Source organism: Aegilops tauschii, chromosome 4, assembly GCF_002575655.3.
Source record: "Aegilops tauschii subsp. strangulata cultivar AL8/78 chromosome 4, Aet v6.0, whole genome shotgun sequence".
NCBI lineage: Eukaryota > Viridiplantae > Streptophyta > Magnoliopsida > Poales > Poaceae > Aegilops > Aegilops tauschii.
In genome coordinates, this window is record NC_053038.3 from 298,955,579 (window position 1) to 298,975,722 (window position 20,144).

The window sequence follows — 20,144 nt, forward strand, 5'->3', positions numbered from 1 at the left end:
GACGCTGCGGCTGTTCGTGTACTCGTCGGTTATGGGAAGCAGACACACCCTCATGTCCAAGATCCGCCTGTACATGTCGTAGCATGCGTATGTGTCCTTGCCCGCTTAGGTTATGTAGGCTAGATTCAGAGGTAACTCCCACGTGTTCAAGTCCTTGGTATCGTTGTCTTCTTTCATGTTGACGTAGCAGGGTTCGATGATGGTCTCGACGAGGTCAACCATGGAGTCCTTCTCCTGCCCGTTGCCGATGATCTTGTATTGCTTCTGGATGTCGACAAGCTTGTTGCACCAGATGGCCGAATCACCATGTTCTTCGTTCTCTCCACCGTAGCGATGGTGCAGTCGGCGCTGCCGATGAAATAGACGAATGCTCCAGAACCTCTGATGGCCCTACAGCAGTGGTAGATGAGAACCTCGTCCCGCACACATACCTGGGCGACGGCGATCCGCTGGTCCCTGTCAGGAGACGAATGGATGGGTACAAGGTCTAGTCTTTCTCGCCCTGTAGGTACTGCTTGAACTTGGCGAGGCAGAGCTTCACCGAGTCCGGATCGTTGGTGTACATCACATTCAACTTGGTGCAGCCATGGGACTAAACGGTGAACTCAAAGGTGAACTCCTTGCTGAAGTCCATATCTAGCAGGCTCACCCTCAGATCGCCATTGGAGTCTCTTCAAGTGAACGAGTGGGTAGGCGGCGGCAGTTCATTTTCCAGCTCTTGGGGAACTGGATTCAACAGCAAACTGAGTGTGTACAGGTGACAACAGTTAGTACTCCTCCCTCGCCCGCTGCACGCCTGGAAGAACATGCACCCTCGGTGCATTCAAACGCCTCCATTAAGAAACCTATTCCGGCCACACGTTGGTTCACGAGCGGGTCCGTATTGGTACTGTAATAACAAGTGTTAGTGGTCACTTTACTTCAATTTAATTAGCTTTAATTCAAATTTAGTCATAAAACAAGCAATGCATTAGCTCGTTCTATCAGTTCCACAGGATCAACATGCACAACAATTAGAATTATTATTCTTAGGATGCACACGATCAACACATTTGTCGCACTTTCACACAGATAATACTACCAAGTTTGAACTGTTTGTTATGGTTGCTGTCCTCTGCATCATCATGTCGTGTTTCCCAGCTTGCAAGATTAAGAACCAACAAATAAGATTCAAATAATAAGTACAACAAAGATGCCTACACATCTCATTGATTCCCAGCTTGCAAGATTCAGAACCAACAAATAAGATTCAAATAATAAGTACAACAAAGATGCCTACACATCTCATTGATTTGCAACTTGCAAGATTCAGAACCAACCCACTAGAGCCTTTTGATAAAGTGAATATCGGGATTAAATCCATCTTGGCTAGCCGTGTCATACAACCCAAGAACTTGGCGAATGCTTTTGACCATCACAACATCTGTAGTTGAGTATTCCTGTTTGCACAACACAAATAATAAAGAGCATGATTACTATAATGGTGGCACTAGTGGAAGTCAACCTGCAGCTCCACTTGTTGATTCAATTCATGCCACTTTTTATGCAGTTCACCTGAAATGAAGCAAATATTATATCATTCAGCTAGCAAGAAGTATTTGCTCTCGTGAGCTGGCAGGTTCTTCTTTAGTAGTTGCACAAAAATTGACCAACATTAAGGTTGGCTGTCCTGTTCATGTAAGGTGCAACTATAATTTGCTTATCCTTTTGTGCAGTTCCACTGAAATAAAGTGCCATTGTGGTGACAGTGACGGCTCATCTTGCAAAGGCTAATAAAATGTTGCATGAGATTACCAGCAGAATTTGACGGAGATTTTGGAAACTCCAATCACCATTTTGTGCAGTTCCACCAAAATTGAGAGATGTTGCCCACGTGACATTTTATTTGAACTGCACAAGGTCACAACAGCAACAAGGTGAAATGGATATCCCTATCTACACAAAAAGATAGAAAGAAAATAGTTGCTGGTCAATAAGAAGATACAAAACATACACGAAATGAAAGGAAGCATCTTAATTATGTTCATGGCAATCACGCAAGGACAGTAGAAATTTTAAAACGTCAGCAATGCTTCATGTTACCGGAAGCATTACGATCAACAATGACATTCGTCAAATATGGGATTACTTTAATGGTGGCATTGCTTGTTTACCAGATACAGTAAATCAACAGCAGCTAAAGAGTTAGTTTAAGGGCATGTGCGAACACGAGGACACTCAGAAGCGTAAAGAAGCAACTTACTTATCATACTGGGGAAAACAACATGAGTACCATTTGTAACACAGTTTAATTGCATCATATCACTGGAGGCATTAGGTTAACAATAACACTGGTTAGACATGTCCTTAAGGTAACAGTGTGATCGCTTCATTTTACATGCGCCCTTACATTAACAACAACTAAAAGTTGGTATAAGGACATGCGATAGTGGACGCATCAGCACAATGTACCTACAAGGAGGACGAGGAGGCATAAAGTGGTGATACCGAGTTTGTTCATACTCTGTGAGGGCAGCAAATCCAATCCTGGAGACCTTTTACTATGTGAGGTGAGCAAATCTAATCTTGGACATACTCTGTTGACTTGTCCACCAGCCGCCACTTTCTATCCTTTTTTCAACCAATAATAGATCTGTTCCTTATCCAGTTTGTACCACATTTTCCCTTTATTTCCCTTTTTAACCAAGAGACCGGTTGGGTATCCAGTCTCTACTACTTTCCCCTATTATTTCCTCTTTGAATCAAGTAATAGATTCATGCTATGACTTTCCCCCTTTCTTCGTTGTTTGAACCAAGTCCTAGATTCGAATGCATGAAGTAGCTTTACCTATAATAATACTAAAAATTTAGGTGGCTTTGGAAGAGCTGATGGAAGTAGAAAAATATGCACATGCAGACACGTGGGGAGCTGGGGCAGTAGAGCAAGGCCGCTTTCAAAGAACTTATACTTGAGGGTCGTCGGGGTGTTGGGGGTGGCAGGTCGGATCTGCGCACAATACGGCAGGGAGGAAGAAGGGTCGAAGGACCTCCCGAGACGGCTCTGTGTCGGAGAGAACGGCATGGGCAGAGGATCGGGCCCCGCCGGTAGCTATGGGTTTCCTCCCTTGCCGGCGATGACCGCGTCAACGATGCACCTAGTCCTCTACACACAACGGCCGAAGGGATCCGGCCGGATCTGTGACGAGCGGTCAGCAGAGAGAAAATGTCGCTACCGCTGTCTTGTTTAGATCTGGAGAGGATGAGAGAATGAAGAGGGCAACCCTAGTTAAGCAAGCGCTCAGTCCCCTGCCTACATATATAGTGGAGTTATTATATTTTTCTCTCCACAACAAGCGTTTCAATTTGTGTACGTGGCATTAAAGAAAAGAAACTCCCTATTTAACGTGACTAACTATACGACTCCTACTTACTAGTAGTAGTATTGTTCACTTGTGCTCCCCGGCCCTCCATTCATTGAACAACCCCATGGGTGAATAAACATACAATACTAGTATTTATACAGAACGAACAAGCTCAAACTATTTTCGCGTAGTTAAAAGTTGAGGGCGGGGCTTTTCCCGGGTAGTACGCGCGGTAGTTTTCGCGTAGGCGGTTTGACAGAGAGGCGAGGAGGGTGAAAGAGTAGCGGATTCAACTTACTTACTGTTGGAAAGGTAGGGATGTGCAATTTGACGACGCATTACCGCTGGAATGACTTGTGATATGACTACTCACTATAGTCATGAATTACTGGCGCTACGACCGGGGTGATGCCCCCCTTCCGTTCCCCACTCTAATCTGGTGCATGAAATGTCGACCCGGATGCTGGCAATCCCACATGTCGGCGAAGTATGTAAGAAGGAGCAAAGAATCATGCGGTATATATAGTGTATATACTAGGACTACTACTCACGTCGGAGGAGTGCGAACCATGGCAGCCCAGTGAACAAGCAGGCGATAGGCCATACTCCTCTTTGTTTGGATCCCTAAGTGAACCAGTAGTGCAAACCATGGCAGCCCAGTGAACCAGCAGTAGAAAACAATGTGGTGATATGGCCATAAAAACAATGTGCTACAGTCGAGTCTGTAGCACGTACAGTACTACTCCTCTTTGTTTGGATCCCTGAGTTAGAGCTAGTTTGGGTTGAAATAGCCTCAAAGTATCCAAACAGGAGGGGTTAGTTTGAGCTAGTTTGCTCTAACTCAACTAAAAAAACTAGCCCGGTGGAGAGGTTCTAATTGGGCTAGTTCTCCTCGGGCCCACTAAAAGAGAACTAAAAAAATCTCCCCTGCCTGCACCAGATCGCTCGCTCCGACCCCCTCCCATGACTCCTCTCCGTTCCCCATCGCGCTGTCCGCCCAAGCGCCGCTCTGCCGCTTGCCTTCTCCCTCCTCCGACCGCCCTCCCCCCCGGCCTCCAACGCCCTCCTCCGGCCGTCCTCTCCCTCCGGCCTCTGAAGCTCGCCCCGCTCCCCCGTCACGGGTCATTTTTCTCCCTCTATCGTGAGTGGCGGCGGCACATCTACCAGGGAGGTCGCGAGAGGGGTGAGTTTGTTCGTTCCTTCTCTGTCTCACAGCCATATCATTGATCTTGCTCGCTCTAGCGCTAATTCTGATTTGGAAAAGAAGATCCTGATTAAACTTGGTATAGATTTGTGGTGCATGCATGGAATTGTTTGATGCTGCTTGAGGAGGTAATAAATCTTTCTAGCGGCCCAAAGATTCAGTTCACCTTTCTAGGTATTCTAGTTTCAGGCTTGCATTATTTCTAGAGGCCCAAAGATTCAGTTCACCTTTCTATGTATTTCAGTTTCAGGCTTGCATTATTTCTAGAGGCCCAAAGATTCGGTTTGCAGTTGTCGGCAAGCGGCCCTGCTACCCATGCCGGTCTCAACCTCAACTCGCAAGTGCCGGTGTCGGAGGGGTTCCCGGGGCTTGGGCTCTACAGAGCCTTCCTCCAGAGTGATGATGACGAGCTCCTCCCTGGGCGCGTGAGGGGCTCCGGGCTCCCTCCCTATCGTGAATGACTTCCGTGATGAGTTAGCTCATGCTTTGTTTCATGGAGTGTAATTTGTTTTATGAACCTTGATTGACGACTTGTATGTTTAAGTGGGATATCTCATTTGTATGGACAAAATAAAATTTATTATGTTTAGCATGCTTGATTTGTAAATATGGTTCATTTATGTCAAATGTGAGCGGGAGGAGGCCACACAAGAGCCGACCACACCAAATCCGGTAGGAAATAGGGTCCAAAGTAGTCAAATGATTGAGAAGGAGCATTTATTGTCAATCCAACCCTGCCATCCAAACACCTCTTTGGTTAGAGTAGTTCAGGGTTAGAATCGAACTCTAACCTCTAACTGAGTTAGAGTTCTCCTCGTCTTGGTTCATTGGCATCATACTTTCCCCATTCCTGTGTTTTTAGTATCTTGTGAATCAAAGAGGCCCTTAGATTGGTTTATGTTCGGTTTTTTTATGAACGTGTTATGTCCAAAATTTAATGAATGTTCTCCGGTTTCTACGAAAATAATTCGGTTTCATGTAGTAATTTATTTATTTATTTATTCTTCTCCGGGGGATTTGCATGTAATTCGTGAGGTCTGAAATATAAAGTACCCCGGTATGGTTGCATATACTCCGAGTCGTGCATGCACTACGACCTAGATGCTCTATGTCCCACATGTCGGTGAAAGGGAGCACGTGGAAATAGCCTAGGAGTACATATAGGAGGATAAATGCGTGAAAACATATGTACAATGAAGCGTAGTTGCGGTTCAAAAAGGAGACATAAAGTGATGACAGGTATAGGTCGCATGCACCCAACTAGTGGTACTAGACGTACGACTACTTTTTCCCTAAAAAAAGAGGTACGAGTGCTCAGTACTCCTATTCTATCAACACGAGTCCCATCTGACAACAGCGTCCGTGCTACAGCTAGCTCTTCTCCCTCGTTTGTCTCTTCTAATTCTAAACTCAGTCGATGCGCGGTGGGCGGGGTGGGGATTTGCCGATGGTCGGTTTTCTGAACTGCGGCCCCACCTCATAGTGAAAACGTTACGACTGGAATAAAAATGCCATATACTACTAATAAAACATTAAGGCCACGAGGCGATGCAGTGCTGGTTACAGGAGGCAAGAAGAAAGATGCATCCATCAACGACGTCCACCTCCTCGACTCAGGGCACTGACCCACCAAACGGCACCTAAGTAGCAGTGGCTTTCGTGGCCAGGTCGACGTGCTTCTGAACAATGGCGTCCAAAGATTACAGCCGCTAGAAGAAGGCCAACATCTTTCTGTCCTTGCTGGCCTTGTAGTGGCCTATGTAGACGATTTCCTCGTAGACGTGGATGTGCAGGTCGACGGTTTCTTGCATGGCGAGGCGCTGCATGGCGAGCGCGGCCTCGAGGTGCACATTGTTCGTCGCGACCACCGGCACCTACAAGGCCACCAGTGCTTCAAAGAGTTCGTCTGGAGGCCGATGAGGTTGGCAGGCAACGAGGAGCCTGAGTGCGCGGGCTAGAGCAGTACGGCAAGGTCGCCCGTGCGCTTCTTGATGGCGGTGAACATGCGGATGGAGTCGACCATCATCTGGCACATGCAGAGGCGAAGCCGGCGCCGAGGAGGGCGATGACGCCGCCGGTTGACAACACCGTCTGGAAATACTGCGTGGTGCGGGGCCGCAGGTCAGCGTCTTGGATGACCTGGCATAGCCGACTGCCGCACGCGTCCATTGATGCCATGGGTGCTTGTGGCTTCTGGTCACTTGGTCTTGGTCTTGGATTGGAGTGGGCAGTGTTGTGCAGAGACTAGGAGTAGATGGATTGGAGTGGTGGGGCGCCTTTATATGAGAGTCCAAACTGTGTTGCATTCACATCATGCTGGCTCCATTCTGCTTCTCCAATTACTTACTCCTACCTCTGCATGCTAATTGAATGCGGAGGCATCATTGACCGTACAATGATTCAGGAACCGCTACCCTGTGCGTTTTTGGCATTCAAGCCGTATCAACGTAAATGCGTGTCAAAAAGAGACTAGAGTCAGTAGTATAATCAATATTGTGCACCGCTACCAAGCCAGAGAGGAAAATGAGAGAACTACGTATTTATTTACGGTGTAGATTCACTCATTTTTCTCCATATGTACTCATTTAGGGTGTAGTCACTTGTTGAAATCTCTAGAAAGGCAAATACCCCTTTCTAGTTTATAGGGATATACTAGCAAGTACTACAATAGTGGGCTTATATCCTGCTTACATAGCAATTTTGTCTCATGCAAGAGCCTGGATATATACGTGCTCCAAGGCTCCGCACCTCGCCCCACCCCTACACAAAGACTGCCACACGAGCGTTCGCAACTGCCATGTTCGGGTTGCGCTTGGCTCTTCGCCTCTTCGAGAAGACAAACAGTGATATTACTACTTCTACAGTATCGAATCAACTACTTCATGCCTGTCTACCGCGTGAGGGAGGGATAGCTTGTTGTAGTAAGCAAAAGCCTGTCCTCGTCTGCGAGCCACTGCGCGCATGGGCGAGGGAGAAGGCGTGTAGTAGTAAAATCAAGCTTCTCCTTGTTGTACGAGTTGACACGACACATCATAGCACTGACCCCACATGCTTGCGTCTAAACTTGGCTAAAAGACCCGCAGTGTACAATATATTTGTTGCAACCTTTGACATTTACCCCACCACAAATTAAAATATATATTCCAGTCTTGACCAGATGAGCGTGCAAACTACAGTCACTAGGATGACTGGTAGGGCCAGAAGATTATTTTATTAAAAAATGCTTCGAGACGGCCTCGTAGCATGGAACCGACCCCAACGATTTTAAGCTTAGAGGCATGGTACATGCTATCCTAGACTACTCCACACATGAAACTACCACACAAGTGCCCGGGTTGCGCTTGGCTCTTCGCCTCTTCGTGAAGTCGAACAATGATGGTACTACTGTAGTGGAGTACTACAGTATGCTTCTGGCCATCTGACACCGAATGAACTGCTCCTAGTCATGCGGGAGGGAGAGCGTGTAGCGAAAGCTTCTCCTAGTCATGCGAGCCACCACGCTCATGGGTGAGGGAGAGGGTGCTGTAATCAAACTTCTCCTTGTTGTACGAGTTGACGCGACACATCAAAGCAGTGCACTCGATATATTTAAATAATTTGCGTTTATCGATGCATTAATTACAGTGCATGCATGCATGCCATGCCTTTCCTTTTGATACTTGCATGTGTTGATTTAATGCACCATGAAGTAGTATGAATATGTGACGGTAAAACTTTGTAATGCCTCGGCCATAAAGCGAGAGATGGTTGTGCACGAGGAGGGCGAGATCATGCCGACGGAACAGGACCCGATGATGGAGCTCTCTATGGTCTCTATGGACCTCACCTTGCTCCACTGCCATTGTGCCTCCGCCCCTTGAAGCTCAGTGTATGAGGTTCGAATACACCTTGTCCGTTCGGCTGATCGAGCAAGGTGCAGGTTTCTTGATTGATGTGCTGTTTGATTGATTTGTGTAGTGCAAGGGAGGGCACCTGGCCTGTGCGAACTGCCGCGGTGAGCACCCCGGGAACCAGTGGCAGTGCCAGAAGTGCGAGCGCGGCGGTGGCTTCGACGTGCGGAACACGGCGGTTGATGCCGTCCTCTCCTCGGTGAGGGTGGAATGCCCGCACGAAGGCTGTGGGCTCTACGTCACTTACCACAAGCTCGCCGATCACCAGAGCGTGTGTCTCCTCGCGCCCTGCAAATGCCCTGTTCCCATCTGTGGCTACGAAGGCCCACCGCCGGCGCTCTCCCACCACATCAGCAACATGCATCCCGTGCCCGTGCACAGGATCTAGTACGGCAAGGTGCTCCAGCTGCAAGTGCCAGTGTCGGGGCCATGGCTCTTGCTGTTCGCGGAGGAGGACGGCTGCGCGTTTTTCTTGGTCGGCGGCGTGCTCGACATCAGCGCGCCTATCGCCCTGTCGGTCGTCTGCATCAGAGCGGGGCGTCACCACTACCGCACCACATGGCCAAGCTGTGGGCGAACGGCCCGCCGGGGGAGCCCAAAGGCAGGACCGACGCCATCAAGGTGGAAATGGATGTGACAAGCAGCAAGGATCTCGGCGACGTCACCGTGCAGGAGCTGACCTTCTTCACAGTTCCGCCCAAGCTGCTGGCCGGGGCTGGGTTGTCGAGAATGGTGTCCCTCCACATTCAGATTGACAAGCTCACCTCCTAAATGATTCTACAGTGCCTTCTGTTTATCTTAGTAATATCCTAATATAGGGGTTAGCTCTGTCTACTTTAGCTTAAGAGATGGTGGGTTTTGGTGGCGATGCAGTAATTACTTTGACATCACATCAACAGTTAAAGTAATATCCAACAGTCGAACGGATATTTTGTGTCTGTTGGATATAAAGATCCTTTGGGTAAGAAGTATAACAGCTTATATGCTGGTTTGTTCAGGAAGTGTTGCATACTTGTGCGAGTTGACGCGACACATCAAAGTGGTACTACTACTAGTACTCCCTCCGATCCTAATTTCTTTGCGTGTAAGTCGAGGCGCAGATACCAAGGAGGGCCTGATTGTGTCTATACTTGGACAACTCACCCGACTGCGCACCAGGCACACGAAGCTCGTGTTGTGTTGGTGCCGTGTGCGGCCCGCACATTAACCAAAACCTCGCGCCTCCAGCTTAGCCTCCGCGTTTTAAACTTCTCAATCTCAAGGCCAAGGAGCAACGGGAAACCTATGATAGAGCCAATCAGATGGTTGAGAACACTATAATTCGTAGCTACAGATGCGTGTGTGAGAGAGGACGAGTGCGTGCGTGCACCTCTTCTCTTCCTGTATAATGTACTAAACTCAGAGTACAAGTGTATGTGGGTGGCATCGACCTAGGGAGCTAGAGATGGTGCAAGTGAGAAGTCCTGAGAGACTAGGTGTGTGCGTGGGAAAGACGGAGAGAGATGATATGTGTCGATGTAATGCGCGTGAAAAAAAGACTAGTCTGTTGATAGAGCATTTCTTCATATAATCTTTTTAGCCTTTTTGCATCACATTGTAATCATATTTTCACATTATTTACTAAAGAAATATTCAAATACCCCCGTTATGCTACATTTACAACACTCCTCAATGTTTTGCAGAAAAGGGCGAAAAGGCCCAAAATCCTTCTATAATGGAGAGTGTCAAGAAACTGTAGTTGTTGTAATTTACGGAGGGACCCGATCGTGAAGAAAAGAATTAACCAGAGGGGTCAAGCTAAAGTTGAAGGGATCATCTTGCGAAGAAAGATAAGTGGAAGGGCAAAAGGGAAAAAGTGGCAGATGAGGGAGCGGATCAAAATCCCTAGCGCTCTCAATCCCCAAATCGGGCCTGGCATCTCCATGTCTCTCTTTCCCTCACCCTCCTTCTCGACCTACGGCCGCCGCCGCAGCCAGGCCAGCGTGGCGGCGCGCCAACCAGTACCTCCACCACTCCACCACGCACCACCAGCACCACCATCCATCATCCACACGCCTCCACCAGTGCCCACCTCGCGCGCCCCTCTTGCTGCTTCCTCTCTGAACCTGCTGCTGCTGCATCTTCCTTCTTCTTGCGCCGATCTGCTGCTGCTCTGCTTCCTCCACTCCTCCTGCTACTCCTTCTTTTCCCCGTGATCTGCTGCTGCTCCTTCTTCTACTGCGCTCCCTTGCTGATCTCTCACCGCTGCTATTCCTCCCCTCATCACGCTGCTGCTTCCTTCTTCTCCTGCCGCTGCTCTCTTCTTCCCTCGCCTCTAGTTGCTGCTCCTAGAATTGTCTGAACCTCAATTTGCTGCCGCTTATACCACAAAACAGCTGCTGCTCTCTCTCAATCTCTCTCTCTCTCTCTCACACTCTCTGATCTCGAATGTCTGTACTCTTGAGAAGTGTGATGTTAAGTACTTTGTAATGTTCAGATATGTTAGGTGTTAGTACTATTGTTTAGTTTCAGACTTGTGCCTGTGTGAAAATTAGTTGAATCCATTCCCTGTATACTTGGTTGTTGTAGAAACTTGTTCAGTTTGTAGTATCTGTGATTTATATATAATGTTGTGGTGTTCAACAGTTTTGGCCATGTCCCATTATCTTAGTTTTGTCCTTTTCTTATATGCTATATAGATGTGATCTTACCCTGCTATTTCCCTTTCGCCGTTGTTGATCTTCTGTGTTAGAATCTTATTTTCTCAAGAATTGTGAAAATATCAAAAAGATAGTGAACAATATCTTAACCTTTCCTATACTTGTTTGTTTCTTTCTTTCTCTATAATCTTCGGTAACAACTTTGTTTAGTTTAGGTTTATGTTTCCTTGCAATCATCGTCTAAATTCTGTCACCTAGCTTTAGCCGAGCATTGTTGCCGTCGCCTAGTCCCTGTGGAGAACATGACAATTGCAGATTTGGGCGAAATACCCCACTGTCTTTACAAATGATCATTTTGGCACCGTTGCCGGGGACTAGCGTCGTGCGACCGTGTTAGGCTATAGACTAGGTTTTGCTTTTGTTTCTATCTAGTGCCATATATTTGTGATATATCTCTTACCCCTAACCACTGTTCTAGTTATCTTCTCTTTCTTTTCTTGTTCATTTTGCAGGTTGAATTGTCTTCTTCGAAATGGCATTCTACTCAGATCATCATGCTTATGCGAGCAACACTACAAATAGCACGGAAAGTATTCAATAACTGATAAGTAAGATTTCCCATCAATTAGATGATTTAGCTCGGCAGCGAGAAGTAGTTTTTGAGGATAGGCCTAGCTCTTATGATCCTTATTCTAGAGGTCATCCTTATGTTGCTCCTACATGCCATATTTGTGGATTTCAGGGCCATTCACTCGCTGAATGTCAGCGTGGTTACTCTCCCCCTCCTGATTGTTATGGCATGAGCTTCGCCCCACAACCTAGCTCATACCAAAATAATTACTCATATGGGTGGCCTGAAAACCAGAATATGTCATATAGGAGCAACAACCCTGAGATCTCATCGTTTGCCTCTAGTTATCCATTGCAGGGATTTAGGTATGAAGGGGAGAGCCACAACTATGCACCACAACAGTTTTATTCACCTCCTACTCATATACCACAGCACCAGCAGATCTGTCCAATGGAGTTAAATGGTCCTCCATTTGGTCAACCAACAACTCCAGCACCTGTTGTGCAATCTCATGTGCAAGTGCCCACACAAGATGAGTTCGATGACATAGACAAGCTCACACTTTTGAGTCTCGAGTTCACTTGGAGTGCCGAGGATGATCCTATTAGGAAGGTTATTCTAGAGGAAATGAAGAAGATCAAGAGTGGAAAAGAGCTAGTGGAAGAAGTAAGGAAGATTGAGAAGAACATCAACGCTGGCAGCACTATTTCTTCACAGCTTGAGTTGAGTGTGGCTGAGATATCCATGGATACATGTGAGGTTCCAACACCTTCAAATTTAGTTGAGCAAGACACCGAGAGCCCAGAGGAAGAAAGACCTCAGATTGAAGAAGAAATTCTCGAAGCCAAGGAACAAGATGAACCAGAGCTTGAATGCCCAAGTGATCAAGATGAAGATCCGCTACCAATCACTCATGAAGAAGTAAAAGAAGCTGATGTAGTTGAAGATGAAGAACCTGAGATTCATTTGCCTATTATCATACAAGAGCATGATGTGCCAGGTTTACCTAATCCTCTTGATGTCATGCGTCCGTATAGTTTCTTTGCTTCTACCTTGCATTACATGATGCCATCACTTAAGGTAGATTTGAAAAAGTATTCGCTTGGACATGATCATACACACCCTGTTAGTGGCATTGCTCATATTACTGTTAATTATACTTATGTTCCTGATGCTAGTCCTTTGCTTAATGAAACATATCATTCCCATGCTAGTCTTGAGCTTAATGATAAATATCATCCTCATGTTAGTGTTGACTTTGCTGATTTCTACCATCCTAAACATGTGCTTTATAGCTATGCTTATGTAATTGGATACTTGATTGATGACTTGGAGGGTATTATCCCTACCACTTGCATTGTCTCTTTTGTGGAGTGTTCTTTTAGGTTTTTGCTACTGCACCGTTTACTACATGCTGACCAGGTTCGAGGTGACATCCCTTGGGATCCCGGTGGAGTCAGAGCATGACGATGAGGAGAAGCAATGGGGCACACATTTGGAAGAGAGGAGCTGGTGCTTGCATGTGGAAGCAAAAGGAGAAGAGCTACAGCTTAGAGAGTGATCAAGCGAGTGCTACTTCATAGTGCTCGGTGAGCTGTTTCATGACCCATTCTGAACATCATATATACATGCTGAATTCAATTGCTAGTTGGGTTGCTTGAGCTAGTTATTACTTGTTGTCAAGCTGAAATTCACCTTTGGCATTGTGCTTGATGTGAATTTGTGAACTTGATTTCTGAATGCCTTGTAAACTAGTGATCTACACCATGCGTGCTTGGCTGAAATTAGTGAGAACTATTAGTTTTGAGTTCTCAAATCCCTAGTGCACTAGTAAACTTTGTCATTTTTTGCATTTACTATGATACACCTAGATCACCATGTTTAGATGTTGAATTTGTGCCAAGTGTGTTCCCATTTAGAGCAACCACCTAACCACTATGGATTAGCATGCTATGTTCCCTGGATCGGTAGCATGTGAACCAGACATGGAGAAGTGAGGATTCCTGTTTTTTTGTGCTTATGCGTTATTCATTGAAAAACAAGTATATCTTATAAAAAAATAAGTCTAATCTACCTACAGTAGCATGTCATGTTCCCTGGATCGGTGGCATGTGAAATATGGTTTGGTTGGACAATAATTAATTATTAAAAAAATGTAATTGTCGAACCAGGTGTATACCATGTTCTCGGGATCGGTGGTATGTTCTTTTGGGGAGACAAACTAAAAAATACTAATAATTGGTCGAGCCAGGTGTATACCATGTTCTCGGGATCGGTGGTATGTTCCTATGGTGAGACTAATAATAATAAAATCATTGCTTTATTTCAGTAAATAAGTGATTTGATCACAAGCTTTGTTCTCGGGATCATGCTCTCTTTAGGAACCTTTTGGCACAATCATAATTTGAACTTGTTGATCCACTTTTATCATTGTAAAAGTTTAAAATGGTCAAGTCTACTAGTATACTACTGCTTTGAAGCACTCCTGAGCATTAATTTTCATTAGCTAAGTCCAAAGCATGCATTGTTTGGAGATCTATTTTAACAGGACATTCTTTACCCAGTTTACTGTTCACTATCTTGCCTTTGTCATATTCCTTTGCTTGAGGACAAGCAAAGATTTAAGTGTGGGGGAACCTTATAGAGCATTTCTTCATATAATCCTTTTAGCCTTTTTGCATCACATTGTAATCATATTTTCACATTATTTACTTAAGAAATATTCAAATACCCCCATTATGCTACATTTACAACACTCCTCCATATTTTGCAGAAAAGGGCGAAAAGGCCCAAAATCCTTCTATAATGGAGAGTGTCAAGAAACTGTAGTTGTTGTAATTTACGGAGGGACCCGACTGTGAAGAAAAGAAGTAACCAGAGGGGTCAAGCTAAAGTTGGAGGGATCATCTTGCGAAGAAAGAAGAGAAGTGGAAGGGCAAAAGGGAAAAAGTGGCAGCTCAGGGAGGGGATCAAAATCCCTAGCGCTCTCAATCCCCAAATCGGGCCTGGCATCTCCATCTCTCTCTTTCCCTCACCCTCCTTCTCCACCTACGGCCGCCGCCGCGGCCAGGCCAGCGTGGCGGCGCGCCAACTAGTACCTCCACCACTCCACCACGCACCACCAGCACCACTATCCATCATCCACACGCCTCCACCAGCACCCACCTCGCGCGCCCCTCTTGCTGCTTCCTCTCTGAACCTGCTGCTGCTGCATCTTCCTTCTTCTTGCGCCGATCTGCTGCTGCTCTGCTTCCTCCACTCCTCCTGCTACTCCTTCTTTTCCCCGTGATCTGCTGCTGCTCCTTCTGCTGCGCTCCCTTGCTGATCTCTCACCGCTGCTGTTCCTCCCCTCATCACGCTGCTGCTTCCTTTTTCTCCTTCCGCTGCTCTCTTCTTCCCTTGCCTCTAGTTGCTGCTCCTAGAATTCTCTGAACCTCAATCTGCTGCCGCTTATACCACAAAACTGCTGCTGCTCTCTCTCAATCTCTCTCTCTCTCACACACTCTCTGATCTCGAATGTCTGTACTCTTGAGAAGTGTGATGTTAAGTACTTTGTAATGTTCAGATATGTTAAGTGTTAGTACTGTTGTTTAGTTTAAGACTTGTGCCTGTGTGAAAATTAGTTGAATCCATTCCCTGTATACTTGGTTGCTGTAGAAACTTGTTCAGTTTGTAGTATCTGTGATTTATATATAATGCTGTGGTGTTAAACAGTTTTGTCCATGTCCCATTATCTTAGTTTTGTCCTTTTCTTATATGCTATATAGATGTGATCTTACCCTGTTATTTCCCTTTCGCCGTTGTTGATCTTTTGTGTTAGAATCTTATTTTCTCAAGAATTGTGAAAATATCAAAAAGACAGTGAACAATATCTTAACCTTTCCGATACTTGTTTGTTTCTTTCTTTCTCTATAATCTTCGGTAACAACTTTGTTTAGTTTAGGTTTATGTTTCCTTGCAATCATCATCTAAATTTTGTCACCTAGCTTTAGCCGAGCATTGTTGCCGTCGCCTAGTCCCTGTGGAGAACACGACACTTGCAGATTTGGGCGAAATACCCCATTGTATTTACAAATGATCATCTATAGCTCGCCACGAGGCTATTCCCGTCGAATGCCCCAATAACCATAAGATATGTATCCGACGGTGCCAGTTATTGCACGTGCACAATAGAACAAAAAGAAGTACCATGGCATATGCTACACCATGACTGAGAACACATGGCCACGTTACGCCATCCAGGAATAGTGTTGCACTTCAAAACTAGAACCGTTAATAAATTTTGAGCTTGCATCTCGTGACATTCCAAATTACTATCACACTATATTTAATTGCAAACCTGTTCACACCGATCACAACCTAAACCGTTTCCCACTTAGGAGCATATTCGTACTCGGTTATAAATACTACTATGCCAAGATGACTGCACATTCCTCCTCAACTCCTCATCCACAAAAACAAACAAGTCATTCAGCATCCTTCCCTTGCGTCTGCGATGGCCAGCGTGAGTTCTGGGTCGAGAGATTACCACCAGGGAGAGGCGAGCATGGAAGCAGAAGCATGAGAGATGTCCCGCCTTACCGCGAAAGCAACCGACAAGTCCCGCCGCGCGGAAGTAGCAGCACCGAGGTCCCGCCGCACTGCCGAAGCAGCACGGAGGTCCCGCCGCACCGTCGCTGCAGCAGACTGGTCCAGCCGCGCCGCGGAAGCAGCAAAGATGTCCCACCGCGCCGCGAATGCAGAAGAGATGTCTCGCCGCGCCGCGGTGGCCTGGGAAAATTTCTCACGGGCAGGCGACAACTCTTACAGGCGCATGCATGCGATCATCCATAGCCAGGTGGATCACATCTACGGCTGGGCGAGGTTGCAGGATGACACGAAAGCCTCATTTGAACAGGCTATCGGCGTCATCCGGCAACTACGGGAGGGTAATGTGAAGCTCTGGGCCGGAAGGGCGAAGCAGGCGGAGTAGACTACTGCCTTGTTGAAGAGGACATGCATCATCGTCAAGAAACTTATGGACAAGAATGCCATGCTCCGCATCGAGCGCGAACGGCTGGTGAAGGAATCCTTGTATGCTGCCAAGCAGCGTGTTAAGGACATGAAACTGATGAAAGAGATCATCACCGCTCGCTGCGAGAACTAGTCTCCGCGACCTGCAGCGCATCAAGAAAGTAGAGATCAGCGAGCCAGATCATTGTATGCGTCTTCCTTCTTCTTTTGCCCTTGTGTATTTCGGGTTTAGCCGCTTGTGGCTTTTTTAATTATCTTCCTAATTATGTAAGACAATTATTATCCATTGTCGTCGTCCTTATATATTCACCAGTCTTGCTATAAGACGCGATAGATGCTAGATAGGTCCGTCGGATCTTACATCAAGATCCGTGCAAAATTTTCTTTTCAGATTTCCTTTTTTCTCTCTTAAATCTCAGTCGAGTGAGACATAGCCACGACATTAAATAGGGGCTCGGGCGCCATTAATGGAGACCTTGGGAGAGATGTGGGCGGCAGATGGAGGTCAAAGGGCTCTCCCCCGATAAGCATGCGCAGGGGTCTGATCGCACGCCTCCAGTACTCAAATAGCTAACCTGCACGTCACCTCCTAGCTAATAAAAAAAGGGGACGCATGGCGGCACGTAAATGGTAAGTAGAACGCCCACGATTTCAATAATACTTGTGTTTCCAATTGTAGCGTGACAAGACTTGTTCCAAAATGACTTTTTTGATTGTTAATGTGTGCGAATTCGCAAATTGGACAACAAAATTACCACAACATGTTGGTGCCATGTCATGACACCAAGCCAAGTTTCATGATTTTCATGTGTGTTTTGGATTTACAGGACTTAAAAAACCAAGTTTCTCAATGATTCCGGCTGAGCCACGATACCCAAATGTTTGAATTTCATTCCCATTTCTTGCATGGGACCTAGAAATTTACCCGAGGACACACATGTGATTTTTCAACCAACTTTGGTACACTGGAGCATGTGCTTGTAGTTCAAATTTGAATTATGCACATTAAATGACCAGACACTCAATTAATGTATAAAAAGGCCAAACGAACCCGGAATAATTCCAAAATTTAACACGACACTCATATAGTTCTATGTTGCCTCTGTAAAGAAAATCAAGGGGGGCAACGTATATCGTTTCGTACACAAAGGTGACACGTTCCCTCTCAGAACCACGAGCATTGTTGAGAGAAGCTACGGTTTCCAACAAGCTTATTCCAAAATTTGTTCCAATTCGGCCAATTTTTTTACCACAGCATGTTAGTACCATGACATGACATCATGCCAAGTTTCATGATTTTCAGGCGTGTTTTGGATTTACAAGAATTTTAAAACCAAGTTTCTCAATGTTCTCGGCCGAGCCACGACGCCAGATGTTTGAATTTCATTCCCATTTTTTGCATGGGACCTAGAAATTCACCCGAGGACACACATATTATTTTTCAACCAACTTTGGTGCACTGGAGCATGTGCTTGTAGTTCAAAATTGAATTATGCACATTAAATAACCAGAAACTCAATTAATGTATAAAAAGGCCAAACGAACCCGCACTAATCCCAAAATTTAACACGACACTCTAGTTCTATGTTGCCTCTGTAAACAAAATGGGGGGGGTGGCAGCGTATATCGCTTCGCACACAAAGGTGACACGTTCCCTCTCAGAACCACGGGCCTTCTTGAGAGAAGCACCGTTTCGCAAGAAGCTTATACCAAAACTTTGTTCCAATTCGGCCAAGTTTTTTACCACAACATGTTAGTTGCATGACATGACACCATGCCAAGTTTCATGATTTCCAGGCAAGTTTTGGATTTACATGAATTTAAAAACCAAGTTTCTCAATGTTCTCGGCCGAGTCACGACGCCCAGATGTTTGAATTTCATTCCCATTTCTTGCATGGGACCTAGAAATTCACCCAAGGACACACATGTGATTTTTCAACCAAATTTTGTGCATCGGAGCATGTGCTTGCTGTTCAAATTTGATTATGCACATTAAATGACCACAAACTCAATTAGTATATAAAAAGGTCAAATGAACCCAGAATATCCAAATTTTAACAAAATGTAAACTTAACTGATATCTTCTCTATGTGGGGCATTTAATAAATGTCTATTATATATGTTTTCTACCCTATTCAAATTTAGTAGATATGACAGTTTGATGCTCTCACATAATCTATTATTGGCACTATAGGGGATGTTGATTCCTATCAACTACCATATCCAAAAGGTTTGAACAGGTACATAATCATCTTCTCTATTTTGCACAGTGCACTACCAACCCCTATACGATGATGCACATTAAACTGTTGATATGAGTTTTATGTAAACCAGAGGCTTAAAGTTGATTCTCATATTGTTTGAAATTGTGTCAATAAAGATTTTTTTAAGAATATTGTTTGCTGATGTTGTCGGATGTGTGTATGGAAGACTGTATCAACATACCATACACAATAATTTATTACTGAACTAAAAGTATAGGTGAACTAAGCTTTCACATGTGCTGGCTTTTAATGGGTCCAGGCGTAGGTGAGAGATTCCATAGCACTTAAATCTGTAGCACATCTCCCTTACAATATGTAGTTTTCATCAAAAGTGAGCTTTGACACAATACAGCCACATCACTGGCAAATTATTTCATGGCGCAGCAGAACGAACCAACCAGATTGTTTCATATACAACAGACTGTCCATCTAACCCAAAGAAGCAGTTTGAAGCACACACACGCGATGATACAGAGAACTAGCAACATCTCTGTCGGTTGATTCCTCAACCAAATCTCAAATGGCCGGCCCCTGTCCATACGCTCTATTAAAATGCTATAACTAGTACTGCTAGTATTACCATCTCCAGCGATAACGAAACCGCAGCGAGCCGCTACGCGGAAAGGGAATTCGAGTGCTCCTACGCACGCACGGGACTCTGCTATAGAATTCGGAGCGGAACCACGGCGGCGCGGGGGGCCGGAATATCTCAATTCCTGGCGAGGCCCGCCCGTACAGGCACAAGCTCGCCTGTCGAGGGGCGCTCCGGGAATTCCATCCACGCATTCGCCACTAGGACGAGGGGGACGAGCAGAACCGCGAGCGCGAGGGGCGAAATTCGGTGAGCATTGCGTGCGGATTTGGATGGGGCGGGGACGGGGGAGAGTCGATCTCTCACCTGGAAGGATGGTCCTCCAGGCTCCTTGCGGTGGAGCTGGCTGTCGCGGATCGGGCGGCGGCGGCGGCGCGGCGCGGGGTCACCATGCCAGCCTAGCTCACGGTCGCCACCGCCATCATGGCCGCGTCGGCGAAGAAGGTGTGGGGGTGCGTGAGGTTTTGTTGGGCTCGATGTGGGGCGTCTGCGAGTTGACGGGGACGATGCGAGACGGGGACGTCGGTGGTGGAAGGTGCGACGGCGATGACGCGTCATGGCGATGGGATCTGAGTTTGGGTCGGGAGCCGTCGGTGGCGGCGGTGAGGACAAGAGGACGAGGGAGGAGG

The 20,144-nt window shown here is 46.1% G+C and overlaps 1 long non-coding RNA gene across 1 annotated transcript; it reads right to left on the reverse strand.

The window, feature by feature from the left end:
• Positions 1-964: 964 nt before the first annotated feature.
• On the reverse strand, positions 965-19,884 carry LOC141021302 (uncharacterized). The gene is made up of 3 exons (XR_012182037.1): positions 19,822-19,884; positions 1,795-1,890; positions 965-1,554 (listed from the first exon to the last, which is right to left on the reverse strand). It is a non-coding gene; the product is annotated as an uncharacterized lncRNA (long non-coding RNA).
• Between the last annotated feature and the right edge of the window lie 260 nt (positions 19,885-20,144).